Here is a 17,253-nt window from a genome sequence, read left to right on the forward strand (position 1 = left end):
CTCCTCTGTCCAGCTCATGGCAAGGCTTGACAAACTTTGCAGGCAGCCACCATGGACCTGTAGGTAGGAGGGCACAAATATACCTCCTCTCCCAGGTTATAATTTCTTGAGAAGTAAACAGGTTAAAGTGATTCCTTAAAGCAGAAGCATTCTGATGCAAAGGGAATGTGAAGCAGCTGCAGAAATAGACTGCACAGTGTTAACAGTCAAGAAGTTTGCTCCATCATTACCCTTTTTTTTGTTCTCTCTGTCACCATGATGCTGCTTAGGTGATGGCTGATAGAGCTTATGGTTGCATTTCCCCTCTTGCTTTTTCAGTTAGCAGTTCTTGTTTCAACCGAACTGTTCCTCCAAGTCTTGGATTTATCCCCAGGTTACAAACTGCCCCAATACTTCAAAAGATTGAGAGGTTATGGGATTTTTGACATTAAAGATAGTAAGATTTATTTGTCAGGTAGTACTTTGTTCACATAAAGACAGAAGATGCAATATTATTGATATTGTTGTGGTTAATCTGAATATACAGAACACCATCTGCCCTCATCACAAACACACACACACATATATGGGATTCCACAAGCACACTCCTTGTAAAGACCTGTGAGAACTTACAGATAAACCTTGAAAGTGTATTTTCATTTGAAAGTGCCACTTCAAATACAGTTTTATAAGTTAGATCTGCCAAAAGTTTAAAAAACAGCATATTGAAATTTTATAATGTCTGGGCAAAATAGTACATTACCAGTGAGCCACAGCTTTCATGGAATGAGTACATTTCAAACTGCTAGTATTTCCTACATTAAACTTTTATTGGAGAAAGCATCACCTGCTTTATTGCATGTTTCATGAAACTTTTCACAAATGCCTGTTAATTAGTGTTGCGTAGTATGTCCCTTGAATGCAGGTTTCCTTTCTTTGCTTCATATAAATCTGCTGGATTTTAGTGTTATTCGTGTATTTTGCTTCAAGTAATCCTGATACATTATTCCTACCTTCTCCTTTTCCTAAAGATTAATCTTTCATGAGTTGAGCAAGCACCATTAAAACATGTTTGCATGATGATATTTTATCCAGTCTCCCTTAGAACAAAAGACAACACTACTTAATCATGCAAAGAAGCAGTTTTGTTTGTCATGTGTCCTTGTGCTTTTGTATAAAAAGATTCTTATATAACTTTCTTGAGGAAGCTTTTTCTGAACAGGAGAAATATTGGGATTAAAGAATTAATTTTCTGCAGTCAGTTGCTGTGAGTTAGTGACCACTTAAAAATCTCTACAAGATTATGAAGAAAACAAATATTTGGTGCTCTTAGAGAAGTGTTTAATCTATTTATAGTGTATTAGATAGACCACAATATATTCAATGTAAAAGTATGTATAAATGTATTTTTACTGATAGATAGTAAGCCTATTAAAATCCTGATTTCAAAGTACTGAAAAAGTAAAATGCTTAGGACTACTTACTACTAAAACTGAAAATGCTTAATTCCTTTCTGTCAAGAGTATCCATAATAGTACTTTTTATTTAAAATTTTGAAGTGTATGGTAGGTAAATTTACTGTAAGAAATGATTCTGAAGATGGCAGAGTGACTGATTACATCAGAAAGATTTTAAATTGTGGATTTTGGTGTTATCGATCTCATTTTCTTCTTTAATTTCTCTTTTACCCTGGAAAGTATACCATATACATTGCTGCCTCTAATTTAGGGGGTGGAAATAAACAGCACTGGTGAAATCTTATGTTTACTATCATACACAGATTCTGTTGGCTTCTGTTTCTGAGTTATTTGTTGTTTTTTCTTTATTTTTTTCTCCTCCCCACTCATTTGCTCATGTCTTGGTTGGCGTTTGGTGGTGTATAACCGTGATTGCATTACCTTAGCAATAACAATTGGTCGTCTTGGTTACGTTTGTCCTCAAGAAGTGGCCCCCGTGCTACAGCAGTTTATAAGACCCTGGTGTGTATTATTAAATCTTTATTTTTTAATTCATTTTTCTTCACTTTCTTTCTTCTGTCTCACTTTTAGATATATTTTCGGTTGGTTACAAAATCTCAATCCTTAGTCATTGCCAACCATGTGACTAATCTTGTCCTATCAGGTTTGTGAGTTTTTAGTAGCAATGTCATATATTCCTTATGTTGTGGCTAACAACTAATTTATGCATGGGATAAGATTGTCACATGCTTGTGTGTTAAAGCTTGACTACAAAAGAGCATTTTAAAATCCACCAGAATGATAACACAATGCATGCAAATACTGTAAAATTTAAACTGTGTATTACTTCAGTCTGAGGCTTGAATTGCTGCAAGGAATATGTTTCTAGACTTGCTATGTATAAAGTAGCTTGCTTGCTGCTGTAAAAGTTAAATAACTGTTCTGTAAGTGATATCTGACATAATTCACACTGTGATAGCATTATACGTTCTGCTTTTAATAATGATAGTTTCTATAAATATTTCATATACATGTTTCTTTTGTATTTAATGGAATACAGGTCACACTTCCTAACTGCATATAGCACAACAGGAAAGCAAGATTCTGGAGATGATACCTAATGGGAATATACTAGTAAAGACTGTGCATCAAGTATCTTTCTAAGTGTTCAAAATAGTATTTCAGATAATCTTATCAGTGTGACTTATTCCATCAAATACTGTCATCTAGTTCTGACTTGATAGAATGAAAAAGTAATAGAATTAGCTAAGTTTTGCTTTCCAACCCTAGGTGCACTTCTCTGCGAAACATAAGAGACAATGAAGAAAAGGATTCAGCATTCCGTGGGATATGTACCATGATCTCGGTCAATCCCAGTGGAGTAGTCCAAGTAAGATTAAATAAATATATCTTAACTTTTTTTCTTTCTTCATGTAAAATTTAGTGAGAGCTGTATATGGAGTACAAAACAATCTAGCTTGATGTTGTTTCCTTGTAGTACATGCTGTAGCTGCTTTTTTGATGTCAAGGATGCCAATGTGTTTATATTTTATATTATACATATCATGATACTTCAGGATTTCTGCTTCAGTAATTATCACTTACGGAAAGGACAGTATTGTTAAATTAATTTTTTGCCTTTTACTTACAAAGAATATATAAACAATGGACTTTGACTGTATTTTGATACATCTGTCAATCTTTTCTATGTTGAGGATATGTATGAAAATACAAGGCAAAAGTTGACATACTAAAACCTATTTTTCAGGTGCGATCTAGGCTTTTAAAAAAAAAGAAACAGAACACAAGCAATAACCACCCCTTCATTCTTAAAACTTAGGTAGGGAAGATTTTGTTTCAACTTTGGATATATTGCCTGAATAGTCAATACAACAAGGAAGGTGCATCTCTTTAAAATAAATGGTACATCTCAGGGACAGCGTATGAGTCTCTGCAGCTCCAAAATAACGCTATACCAATGTCATATTTTCTAAGAGGGAAATGAAAGTGAATTTCCCTCTCCTCTGCCTGGAATCCTTCCCGAAACACAAGAATTGATCCTCTATCATGTTTTGAATTTTTCAGTTCATTTCACTTATCCCTTATTTTGTACTTAGCATTTTCCTCCTGCTGTCCATTTGTTCTTTCACACAGCTTAAAGGGAGAGAGTAATTAAAGACTGTCATCATAATCCCAGCTCCTATGGTAGTTGTCCTCTTCACTTCCTATCCAAAAACATGTGCATTATCAACTTAATCATTAAGACTGATGTTTTAATGGTATAGGAGGAGGCAATGCATGACGACAGATGAAATAAACATCGGGATTTTGGAGTGGCTTTAGTTTTGAACCTGTATGATAAACACTATGTGTATCCCAGAAACAGCTTCTGGCTCTGCAGAAAGAAATACAGCACTGGAAATGCATGAGAGTGAATTGCAAGTGTGGTCTTGCACTTGTTGATTGTTATTAAGATGATTCTCAAACTCAGTATGTCTACCGAAAGAATTAAGACAAGTATGGTGTGGGAGGGGAGGAGGTGTTTGTTCGATATGGGATTTTTCTGAACTGTGGTTTTATTTAATCAAAAACCTGATTAAACAAAGCTATTCCTACACTCAGCTATTTCTATTTCCATACACTTAAGCATACAATAAATTACCATTATTGTCTGAATTAATTGCAAAATAAAGCCATAAAACCAAAAGCAGTTGTGAATTAGGATCAAATAACCTGCATAGTTCATAGAACAAACATCAAGCAATGTGTTCAAACCTATAAATTGAGGTTTCTAACCAATATGATTGCTTAATCTTTTAGGACTTTATTTTTTTTTGTGATGCTGTTGCATCATGGATTAGCCCAAAAGATGATCTCCGAGACATGTTCTGTAAGGTAATGTTTCTAGTATGACAGTATATCTGAACTACAATTGTTTTGGATCCTGTTTCTTTGTTGCTTTCTATTTCCACTATTAGCACTTACTGTACTTGTGGTCATGAAGGCTTTCTTGCAAAGGCATAAATTTTCAGACAAAGCTTCATTTAAAAAATCTGAATTTTTACCTATATTGTTTTTACGTGCTTTCAGGTTATTCAAAAATTGTTTTCAACAGTGTTTAAAAGCTTGCTTGGGATCTTATTTGAAAGGATAATCATCCTCAAAGATATTTTCATAATGTCCTGCCTACTACGTTTTGACTGCATTTGGAAGAATAGGGGGGGTTTATGCCTCCTTTTTTTTGAAGAACATCTAGAAAATTGCAAATCATGGAATGGTTGGAAAGGACCTTAGGATCATCTAGTTCTAACCCCCCTGCCATGGGCAGGAACGCCTCACACTAGACCATGTTGCTCAAGGCCCCATCCAACCTGGCCTTGAACACTGCCAGGGATGGAGCATTCACAGCTTCTTCCAGTGCTTTCCTGATCCGTTTATCTTGCTTCAGCTGAAAATAAGATTTTTTTGGGATTGCTTAACCCTCTTCAGAATCCCTCTTGGAGAAGCAAGTCTTCAAGAAACTAACGTACAGTGATAGCAAAGAATACACCCCTAGACAAACTCAATAGAATTTAAGCAAAAAGACTGTTTCCCGTGCATAAACAAACAAAAAAAACCCCTAAACACTCAAAATAATATGTTGTTTGCGCCCTACTGTCTTAGGTTAAAAACCAGGAAAAAAAAATTTCAGTTTCATGAACAAATGCTGTTACTGTTCAGTAGCGTGGCTCCCATCATATGTCATAAAATGAAATCTCTGTTTAAGAAGGATGCATGTAAAAAGTTAATAATTCATAGAATACCAGGTTTGAAGGGACCTCAAGAATCATCTGGTCCAACCTTTAACCCTAAACCTTGACACCCTCTTAAAGCTAAAACGGAGCGTATTTCTAAGTACGACTCATGGGTCAATATTAGCACTTTCTCCTCATTGCCAAGTGTGCAGATCAGAAAAGAAGACAGAAATTTGAATCCCATCTTGAGTAGAAAACACAAAAATCTCACTATCCTAGTTAGGGGACTAGTTATCTGCAAAGCTTCAAAGGAACATCAGGAACAGGAAAGGCATAGCTGTGAGTATTCTCATACTCTACATCAGCAGAAGGAAACAGGAAATATGAGCCTAAAGGAAATTCCAGGGTGCTGTCTGTGGTGATTATCCAAAGCAGTTTCAGTACATCAAAGAATCACAGAACCAGTAGTGTTGGAAGGGATCTCTGGAGATCATTGTCATGGGTTCAGCCTATTAGGGTTAGCCTAATTAATAATTAGCCTATTCTAGTCCAACCCCCCTGCCAAGGAAGGAACACCTAGACCAGGTTGCACAGGAACATGTGTGGGTGGGTTTTGAATGTCTTCGCAGAGGGAGAGTCCACAACCCCCTAGGCAGCCTGTTCCAGTGCTCTGCCACCCTCAACGTAAAGAATTTCTTCCTCATGTTGAGGTGAAACTTTTTGTGTTTTACTTTATGGCCATTGCTCCTCGTCCTGTCACTGGGCACCACTGAAAAGAGTATGGCATCATCCTCCTGGCACCCACCTCTGAGATATTTATATGCATTAATGAGATCCCCTCTCTGTCTGCTCTTCACTAGACTAAGCAGGCCCAGCTCCTGCAGTCTCTCCTCATAAGAGAGATGCTTCAGACCCCTGATCATCCTTGTGGCCCTCTGCTGGACCCTCTCCAGCAGCTCCTTGTCTTTCTTGTACTGAGGAGCCCAGAGCTGGACACAGTACTTCAGATGTGGCCTCATCAGGGTCAAGTAGAGGGGGAGGATCACCTCCCTTGACCTGCTGGCCACACTCCTCCCAATGCACCCCGGGATACTCTTGGCCTTCCTGGACAAAAGGGCAGAACTGCTCTCTACTAGGTCAGCCCCCAACCTGTACTGATACTTGGGGTTATTCTTCCCCAGGTGTAGTACCCTACACTTGCCCTTCTTGAGCCTCCTGAGGTTTTTCTCCACCCAATTCTCCAGCCTATCAAGGTCCCACTGAATGGTAGCACAGCCTTCAGGTGTATCAGCCACTCCCCCCAGCTTCGTATCATCAGCCAACTTGATGAGTGTACACTCTAGCCCTTCATCTAAGTCATTGATAAGCAAATTAAATAAGACTGGACCCAGTATTGATCCCTGGGGAACACCACTGACTGCAGGCCAATGACTGGATACTACTCCACTGATCACAACCCTCCAAAGTGTGCCATACAGCCAGTTTTCAATCCACCTCAGTGTCCATTCATCTAACCCACATTTACTAACTTTACCTACGAGAATGTTATGGGAGACAGTGTCAAAAGCCTTGCTGAAGTCAAGGTAGATAACATCCACTGCTCTCCCCTTGTTGACCCATCCTGCCATGTCATCATAAAAGGCTATTAGATTGGTCAAGCAAGATTTACCCTTGGTGAATTCATGATGACTACATGTCATGAAAGACATATGCATGGACTAAGAGAGTGAAGGCCTTAAGCCCATTGTAGGAGAGGATAAGGTTCAAGATCATCCAAGGAACCTGTATGTGCACAAGTCCAAGGGACCAGATGAAATTCATAGAATCATAGAATAGTTAGGATTGGAAAGGACCTCAAGATCATCTAGTTCCAACCCCCCTGCCATGGGCAGGGACACCTCAAACTAAACCATATCACCCAAGGCTTCATCCAACCTGGCCTTGAACACTGACTGGGATGGAGCATTCACTACCTCCCTGGGCAACCCACTCCAGTACCTCACCACCCTAACAGTAAAAAATTTCTTCCTTATATCCACTCTAAACCTCTGCTGTTTGAGTTTCAATTCATTACCCCTTGTCCTATCACTACAGTCCCTAATGAATACTCCCTCACCAGCATCCCTGTAGGCCCCCTTCAGATACTGGAAGGCTGCTATGAGGTCTCCACGCAGCCTTCTCTTCTCCAGGCTGAACAGCCCCAACTTTCTCAGCCTGTCTTCATATGGGAGGTGCTCCAGTACCCTGATCATCCTCGTGGCCCTCCTCTGGACTTGTTCTAACAGTACCATGTCCTTTTTATGTCAAGGACACCAGAACTGCACACAATACTCCAAGTGAGATCTGACAAGGGCAGAGTAGTGGGGCAGGATCACCTCCTTTGACCTGCTGGTCACGCTCCTTTTGATGCAGCCCAAAATATGGTGGGCTTTCTGGGCTGTGAGTGCACACTGCCAGCTCATGTTCATTTTCTAACACCCCCAAGTCCTTCTCCATAGGACTACCATGAATTTCCTTTTTGCCCAACCTGTAGCTGTGCCTGGGATTGCTCCGACCCAGGTGTAGGACCTTGCACTTGGCATGGTTAAACTTCATGAGGTTGGCATCAGCCCACCTCACAAGTGTGTCAAGGTCCCTCTGAATGGCATTCGTTCCCTCTAGCATATCAACAGAGCCACAAAGCTTGGTGTCATCAGCAAACTTGCTGAGGGCACACTCAATTCCATTGTCCATGTCAGCGACAAAGATATTAAACAAGACCGGTCCCAACACCGATCCCTGAGGGACACCACTCGTTACTGATCTCCAGCTGGACATTGAACCGTTGACCACAACTCTTTGAGTGCGACCATCCAGCCATTTCTTTATCCACCGAGTGGTCCACCTATCAAATTGATGACACTCCAATTTAGAGACAAGGATGTCATGTGGGACAGTGTTGAACTCTTTACACAAGTCCGGGTAGATGACATCAACTGCTCCACCCCTGTCCATCACTTTTGTAGCCCCACCATAGAAGGCCACCAAATTGGTCAGGCAGGATTTTCTTCTAGTAAAGCCATGCTGGCTGTCACCAAGTACCTTGTTGTTTTTCATATGCCCTAGCATGCCTTCTAGGAGAATCTGCTCCCAGATTTTGCCAGGCACAGAGGGGAGACTGTCTGTAATTCCTGTAATTCAGAGACTGACTGGTCTGTAATTCCCCGGGTCATCCATTTCCCCCTTCTTGAAAATGAGGGTTATATTTCCCTTTTTTCAGGTTCCAGTGGCTTTGCAACATCAGTCGCCAGCTCCTTTAGGACCCACGGATGGATATCATCAGGGCCCATGGACTTGTGTACATTCACGTTCTTAAGATGGTCTCGAACCAGATCCTCATGTACAGTGGGCCCAAGGTCTAGGTTTTCACAGTCCCTGCATCCGCCTTCCAAGACTCGGGTGCTGCAGTCAGAGCCTTTGCCAGTGAAGACTAAGGCAAAGAAGCCATTCAGAACCTCAGCCTTCTCCAAGTCCTGTGTAGCCAGTTCTCCCAAAAGCTTCTGGAGGGGGCCGACATTGTCCTTAGTCTGTTTTTTAGCCACAACATACCTATAAAATCCCTTCCTATTATCTTTAACATCCCTTGCCAAGTTTAGCTCCTATTGTGCCTTAGCTTTCTTAACTTGGTCCCTAACTACCCTGACAACATCCCTGTATTCATCCCAGGCCACCTGTCCTTGTTTCCACCTTTTATAAGACTCTTTTTTCCTGTGAATTTTTTCTCAGCAGCTCCTTATCCATCCAAGGAGGTCTCCAGGCACTCCTGCTGCACTTCCTTCTAGTCAGGATGCAACACTCCTGAGCTGGTAGCAGGTGATCCTTGAATGTTAACCAAGAGTCTTGGGCCCCCTTGCCCTCTAGGGCTATATCCCATAAAACCTTGCTAAGCAGGTTCCTGAAGAGGCCAAAGTCAGCTCTCTTGAAGTCCAGGGCAGTGAGCTTACTGCATGCTCTCCTCACTGTCTTGAGGACCTCAAATTCGACCATCTCATGATCACTGCATCCAAGACTTCCCTGGAGAGTCACATTTCCAATGAGCCCTTCCCTGTTGGTGAGCACGAGGTCAAGCAGGGCACCTCTACTCGTCTGCTCATTTATTGCTTGCAGAAGGAAGTTGTCTTTCACAGAATCAAGAAACCTCTTGGATTGCTTGTGCCGGGCCATACCGTTGCCCCAACAGATGTCAGGGTGGTTGAAGTCCCCCATGAGAACAAGGGCCTGAGAGTGTGAGGCTTTTCCTATTTGTCCGTAGAGTTCTTCATCCACAGGTTCCTCTTGATCAGGCGGTCTGTAACATATCCGCACAGTAATGTGTCCCATCACCGATTTCCCCTTAAACCTGACCCACAAACTTTCTGTTAACTGATCACTTGTCCCCAGGGAGAGTTCCATACTCTCCAGCCTATCCCTAACATAAAGGGCAACTCCCCCTTCCCTTCTACCGTGCCTGTTTTTTCTAAAAAGCCTATAACCTTCCATTCCAACAGTCCAGTCAAAGGAGCCATCCCACCATGTTTCGGTGATGCCTATTATATCATAGCCCCGCAGATGTGCCCACATCTCTAATTCCTCTTGTTTGTTCCCCATGCTACGGGCGTATGTATAGAGGCATCTGAGCCGAGCTCCAAATGAAGCCAGCTCAGAGGCTGGAGCAGCTAGGATATCACTACATTGCTCAAAGTATTTATTATAGGTGCTGGCAACTGACTGGGTGTGTTGGGATGGAATGATGCTCCCCTCCCCCAACACAACTAGTTTAAAGCATCCTTGACAAGTCTGGCAAGCCTCCCAGCAAAACCACTCTTCCCTTTCTTTATCAGAGCAGCTCCATCAGCTCCCAGTAGGCCTGGCCTACAAATTTGGGCCCCATGTTCAAGACACCCAAACCCTTGACTATGACACCACCCTTTTAACCATTTATTAACCTGTCCAATCCTCCTTGCCTTTGGAAGGTCCTCCCCTGTGTCCTGGAGAATTGTCGAACAGACTATCTGAGCTCCAGAACCCCTGACCACCTTTCCCAGAGCTCTGTAGTCCTTCTTTATACTCCTCAGGCTACTACTATCTATATCCCTAGCACCCACATGTATCACTAGAAGCGGGTAATAGTCCGTGGGACTTACTAGAGCAGGCAGCCTCTCCGCAACATCCCTGATCCGTGCCCCAGGTAGGCAACACACCTCCCTTGCGACCGGGTCAGGCCGACAGATTGAGCGCTTCTGTCCCTTTCAAGGCAGAGTCCCCCTACTACTACAACCCACCGCTTTTTCCTGGCGGCACCAGTACCTATCTTCTGTACCAGTGCACCAGCCGACTGTTTCTGATGCAAGTGCATTTCCTCATCAGCCCCTTGCAGGACAGCAAAGCAGCTCTGGGTGGGTACAGCAGATTTAGGAGGAAGCCCCTTGCTTTTAATTCCTCTCAGCTTCCCTGACATCTTGCAGCTTACTGACAACATCCCATAGCTCAGCCACCTGCTGGAGGAGGACCTCCATCTGGGAGCAGCGAGCGCAGCCCTGCTCATTCTGCACCTTTCCCTCACAAGACCAGTGCAGGCACTCTCTACACTCCGAGCTCTGCACCGCAACCTCCTCATTTACCGGCTCTGTCTGGATGCCTACGCTGGCCACCACCGGGGCGGCCGGGGCAGAGCTCCCAGACCGGACCCTGCTCATACGGCGAGTGTTCACCATCCCGCTCGCCTGCCCGCGAGAACTGCTGCACAAACTGCCTCGACCCGCTCTGTTTGCCTGCTCTGTTCGCCGCGCTCCCTGTGTAGATTTTTAACCACTCACAGTTGGTGCCACTCCTCCTGTCTCCGCCCCCGGTGAGCCTCCTCCTCGCGGGAGCTGAGCTCTTTGCAAGTCCTGTCGAGGACTTGAGGCTCCCTCCTCAGTGGCTCTTGTCGCTCTGTGGTGAGGCTTCTGGACACTGATCTCCCCTGGCTCCGCTCCGGTGCCACAGGCGTCCTTTCTCAAGCCACCCCCCTCAGCAAGTGGGTCCTGAGGAAACTGGAGGATGAATTTGCTAAGCCACTGTTCATCATATTTGAAAAATCACAGTAGTGAGGGGAAGTTCCCAGCGACTGGTAAAAGGGAAATATGTCCCCCATTTTTAAAAATGGAAATTTGAAGACCCGGGAAACTACAGACCAGTCAGTCTCACCTCTGTGCCTGGCAGGATCACAGAGCAGTTTCTCCTGGAAACCATACACACGAAAAACAATGAGGTGGTTGGTGGCAGCCAACATGTCTTCACTAAGGGCAAATCATGCCTGACCAATTTGGTGACCTTCTGCTATGGGGCTACAGAAGAGATGGCTAGGGGCAGAGCCACTGATGTCTACCTGGACTTGTGCAAAGAGTTTGGCACTCTCCTGCATGACATCCTTGTCTCTAAACAAGGTGGGCCAATGCCAACCTCATGAAGTTCAACAATGTGAAGTGGAAGGTCCTACACCTGGGTTGAGGCAATCCCAGGCACAGCTACAGGTTGGGTGGAGAAGGACTTGGGGGTGGTGGTTGATGAGAAACTGAACGTGAGCTGGCTTCAGTGTGCGCTCGCAGCCCAGAAACCAACCGTATTCTGGGCTGCATCAAAAGAAGCATGACCAGCGGGTCAAAGGAGGTGATCCCTCCCCTCTACTCTGCTCTTGTGAGACCCCATAGAACAGTTGGAACAAGTCCAGAGGAGGCCACGAGGATGATCAAGAGCCTGGAGCACCTCCCATACAAAGACAGGCTGAGAAAATTTGGACTGTGCAGCCTGGAGAAGTCTGCATGGTAACCTCATAGCAGCCTTCCAATATCTGTAGTGGGCCTACATGGATGTCGGAGAGGGGCTCTTCATTAGGGACTGCAGTGATAAGACAAGGGGCAATAGGCTCAAAGTGAAACAGTGGAGTTTTATGTTGGATATAAGGAAGAAATTCTTTACTGTGAGGGTGGTGAGACACTGGCACAGGTTGCACAGAGAAGCTGTGGCTGCCCCATGCCTGGAAGTGTTCAAGGCCACGTTGGACAAGGCCTTGAGCAACCTGATCTAGTGGCATGTGTCCCTGCCCATGGCAGGGGGGGTTGAACTAGATGATCTTAAGGTCCTTTCCAACCCAAACCATTCTGCAATTCTATGATTCTGTGTTTCTCTCCTGGTCTTTCAGCATTCAGTACATGCTTTAATAATCCATGCTCCTCGCTTTTAGATTCTTTCCAGGATATCCATGTGGGATCTAACACATTCAAACTAAACGCGGTATTTCTTGGTCACTTGGCATAAAGACAGCCTTTCTTTTTAAACTGTGTTCTTCTGTACTTTTTGCCATGCAAGGAAGGAGACAAAGCTTTCTTCAAATGATGGCATGGAAATTTTTTAATTACTTCCTCATTAGAGTGACTTTATATGCTAGCTGAATACACAATTACCTTAGTTAAGCTGCATGTTTTTCCAACACTGGAGCTGAGAGTGAAAATGCCCCTTCCAAGAGCACAGGTAGATGAGCTGCTAGTGTTGACAACTGATACATATCCTATTAATTGCATCACATTTTATGAAAGCAAAATATCTGAAGACTCTAGCTGAAGCTCACTTGCTAAAACTGCACTGGAAGATGATTTTTAAAAAGTGGTTCTTTTGTTGTGCCTGAATATATCTGAAGGGGGCCTACAAGGATGCCAGAGAGGAACTCTTCGTCAGGGACTGTAGTGATAGGACAAGGGATAACGATTTTAAACTTAAACAGGGGAACTTCAGGTTAGATATAAGGAAGTTGTTCTTTACTGTGAGGGCAGTGAGGCACTGGAAAAGGTTGCCCAGAGAAGTTGCGAATGCTCCACCCCTGAGAGTGTTGAAGGCCAGGTTGGACAGGGCCTTGAGCAGCCTGGTCTAGTGTGAGGCATCCCTGCTCATGGCAGGGGGATTGGAACTAGATGATCTTAAGGTCCTTTCCACTCCTAACCATTCTGTGATTCTATGATCCTTAGATTTTTTTCAGTCATTTCTTTCTTCTCTTCCCCTTTCATGCTGGCTTTTGACTACTGTGTTTAAAAGAACAGATAACTGTTCTTTTGAAGCATGAAAGATTTTAATAGTTTCCTTTTTACTAATAGGTGTCTACAGGTTCCATGGAAAAAAACACAGATCTCACAATATGCTTTTGTATTTGCTAGAAATTGACAGACATTTGGTCTGTCAAATATTGGTGGTGGCATACATATGCACATATGTATATTTTTATATATGTATAATATAGTATGTATTTATATATTTTATACTAATTTGAGTGCATAGCTATAGTCTATATGTCACCCTTAACTGAAATGTTTGGGGTGGTGTTTTTTTTTCCTTTAAGACAGACATTACTAGACTTCATTTGTTTCTTAGTAGTTTTTAAAATATGAAGCTGGGGAATTCAAATGGACAGATGCACAGTCCAGCAGTTTGTGGGTTACTGCATATGTTGCTTGAAATTGTGATCATGATTCTACTATTTAATTATTATCTTGACTTCTGCCCTCCTCCCCACATTTGTAGATTCTGCATGGATTTAAAAACCAAGTTGGAGATGAGAATTGGAGGCGTTTCTCTGACCAGTTTCCTCTTCCCTTAAAAGAGCGCCTTGCAGCTTACTATGGAGTTTAACCTTATGTGCTGTAGCTGCAGTCCCATAATTAGAGGTAACCACACAAATCTGCCTTACTAAGGGGGGGAGGGGGAGAGATTCATAGTAGTATATCAAGATAAGATCGGACGTGTTGGTGTAAAAAAGTGCCTGTTTATGTTTAATGAGCAAAATTATGATTATAATCCTCAAGCTATCATACTGAAGTCACAAGCTTCCTTATGTCTTATGAATTAGTAGATGACAGATGTGGTCTAAGCAGGAATATTTCCCTAGAATAGGAAAGCAAATTTAAGATGCTAGCCGTGAGGAGTCAGATACATTTCTAACCACATACTAGATGATCTTTGCACTGAATAAAGGACGTTATGCTAATCTGTAACTGTACTGACTGTAGAGCTTGATGTTTTGGGGAGGCTGATGTGTTTATTATTGCCACATTCCACTTTATGCACCAATTTAGTATTGTTACAGTTCTGTCTGGAGAATGATTCAACTTCAGCAAAGAATTGTGATTGTGCATTCTAGAATACTTGTATTCTTATATCACCTTGCTTTGTGTGCTATTTGTGCACACTATATAAAGCAAAGTTCCCTCTGGTAAAGTAGTGTGATACTGTGAAGAGATTATTATACTACCCCAAAGAGAGGGCAAATTAAGTTTATTCATTCAATCTTTATATAAATTTGATACTTTCCTCTAGAACTTTTGTACTGAAATTATGAGTGTGAATCATGCAGTTCTGTTTTGTTGTTGAATGGACAAGAGTCAGCCAAAGTTTAGTCAGTCAGTGACATAAGAGAATTGCATTTTTTATCTGAATAATGGATTACAACTAAACCAATTTCAAACATTTACGTGCTGATAAATGAGGGCATTTTAATTCTGAAATAAGAGGTATTTTTCATCCTAATGAAGAGGAATCTGAAGTGGTAAAACTGTCACTTATCCTCAGCTTGTACTGAGGAGATACTATGACTATCTTGTTTAATCCACCTGAAAGCGAAATTGTTTGGTCAGTAGAAGGTATGTTAATATTTTTTCTCAATGTTGTAACTACCTTATAATCTTGTACTAAACCAGGAAAAGCTTGTTAGAATATATAGGACTGCTTTTATCTTAAATCTAAGCTTAGCCACATAGTGGAATTGTCAGTGTAGCCTTAAAGTATACAGTGCTCTTTCATGAATAATAATTTATCTGGTATAAATGGGGTCTTTTCTTAAACAGTCTTAAAAGGTAAAATCTAGTCATAGATTCATTTTTTAAGTTAAAAGTTTTCACCTACTGCTTAAAAAAAGACAAAACAAGCTCTTTGTTTATGCACTGATCTGTCAGTTAAGGTTCATGATTAGATTTAACTATACCTCTATCTTTTCTTTTATAGGTCCTTCAGTCTGGGAGACTATGAGGGAGTCTCTGCACCCAGGGAAAATGTTACCCTTTACTGGGGGGAAGGGTAAACCAGTAGGGAATAGAGTACAATCCCAACCCTACTGGGTGGGGTGGGAGGGAAGTGTTGCCGTCACTGTATTAAGTCAATGTTGGGAAATGTTTTGACATCTGGAGCCTTTGTGGGTGGAAATCTTTCTCGTTTTACAACTCTGCACTGGATGTGAGGAAGAAGGAAAAAAAAACTATTAACAAAACAGCCCATTCTGGACTATTGTGGGGAACTGTACCAAAATAAGAACCATATCATTGAACCATAGGGATACATAAAGAGGAAAACTATTTTGCACACAATAAAAGAAATCTAAGGATGGGGGTCACAAACAGTAAAAGGCTTTCTTTTTTCTTTTCTGTTGTTTTTGTTTGTTTGTTTGTTTTAAGTAAGAGTTTTCTACATTATTTCATCTTGCTTGATGGGATTCCTAGGTGATTTGCATGTTTACGAGTAAGTAAGCAAATTAAGTTAGTACAGTTAAAATGCAGATTGTGTCTGTATTAGGAGCAGACATTTGCAGTGTGCAACTTAGAAACCCTGTTGTAAATTCATAATCATAGAGTCATAGAATGGTTAGGGTTGGAAGGGACCTTAAGATCATCTAGTTCCAACCCCCCTGCCATGGGCAAGGACACCTTCCACTAGATCTTGTCACCCAAGACCCTGTCCAACCTGGCCTTGAACACTGCCAGGGATTAATAAAAGTTAACTTGGACAAAATTAAGCAATCTGCAAGCTGCCAAATGAGTTATTCCTTTCACTTTTGGGGTAAGGGGAGGGACACTTCAAAGGAAAGATTCACATATTAATTTTTACATTAAAAAAAAATCAAGTACCAGATATTTGTTTATTGTACTTAATTAATTTAATTTCTAGTGTAAAGAATTTTTTCTTAACATGCAGTTTAGGGTTCATACATGTATTCTGACTCATAGTAATTTAAACTAGTGGTAAAGTAGAATGCTTGCATCACATAGAGTGTGTGTGCCAGTCTTGTTTTGCAGTTTACTAATTCAATATAGCCCCACATTTAAAATTCCTTTTTCTGAGATTCTGTGGATCTTATTTTTATTAAGAATATAGATATAAAGTAATGTAGTTAACAATTTATGGCCTTGAAACACCTTTCTAGGATCTGTTAAGATTAAGATTGATATTGTATTGTGTGTAACCTGCACAATGTGGAAAACTGATATAACTGTGCAAAGATATTTGCCTCTGTGCTGTCAGTGTGATGTGCTTTCTGCATGCTTATATGCTAGTGATTTTTTAGCAGAATCTCTAAAAAGAGTTACATGGTAAGACCCATTAAAGGCCTACATAAATGTTAGTTGACATATAAAGACAATTGTAGAAGTCAATGACATGATTGCTATATTTGTGCCGTATTCCCACTCAACATATTAACTTTTATGCTTTCTGTTCACAGCATGATCTTAGAGATGTTTAACGGATGTAATGTACGGTATCTACAACGTATTAATGCATGTTGATAGCCCTTTGTGATGTAGCTAAATGCACAAGGGTAAAAGTTTAAAGCTACAGAGTGAAAGTTGGTTTGGATCCTCTCATTTCATTTGTTTAGCTTTTCTGTTGATGTTCTGGGGTTTTTTTTGGTTGTTTTGGGTTTGGTTATTTTTCCCTCTATACTTACACGTACTCCTGTGAATAAACCCTTGTTAAATCTTTTCTTTCCATGTGTATTTTCTTATGCACTGTGAATGTGTAATCCTAACTGGTACATTTTGATCTTGTGTTAATCTGAAAGTGGCAAGTCTTTCATATATATTGCCTAAAGAGTATCCCATGGTGATAAAGGAAAATGGAGAAATTTTTAAATCTGCTGGTCAGAGGTGAAACTGCACTTTTTAATTTTTTCAAGTGCTGCATAATGAGCCTGCAAAACAAAAGTAAGCCATAACAGCCTTTGTATAGATTTAGTTTCTCGCCTTTTACATTGCAAAATTGGATATTGGATA

General features: G+C 41.4%; 1 long non-coding RNA gene across 2 annotated transcripts; it reads left to right on the plus strand.

Annotated features, from left to right (window-relative positions):
* The first annotated feature begins 1,829 nt into the window (after positions 1 to 1,829).
* LOC117438224 (uncharacterized) lies at positions 1,830 to 16,305 on the plus strand. 2 transcript variants are annotated; one of them, XR_004550668.1, is made up of 5 exons: positions 1,830 to 1,958; positions 2,727 to 2,826; positions 4,257 to 4,331; positions 13,739 to 13,881; positions 15,215 to 16,305. It is a non-coding gene; the product is annotated as an uncharacterized lncRNA (long non-coding RNA). The 2 variants fall into 2 exon arrangements; XR_004550669.1 differs by lacking the exon at positions 1,830 to 1,958 and adding an exon at positions 2,026 to 2,100.
* Positions 16,306 to 17,253: the final 948 nt, after the last annotated feature.

The sequence above is a fragment of the Melopsittacus undulatus genome (genome assembly GCF_012275295.1).
Source record: "Melopsittacus undulatus isolate bMelUnd1 chromosome W unlocalized genomic scaffold, bMelUnd1.mat.Z SUPER_W_unloc_2, whole genome shotgun sequence".
Classification (NCBI taxonomy): domain Eukaryota; kingdom Metazoa; phylum Chordata; class Aves; order Psittaciformes; family Psittaculidae; genus Melopsittacus; species Melopsittacus undulatus.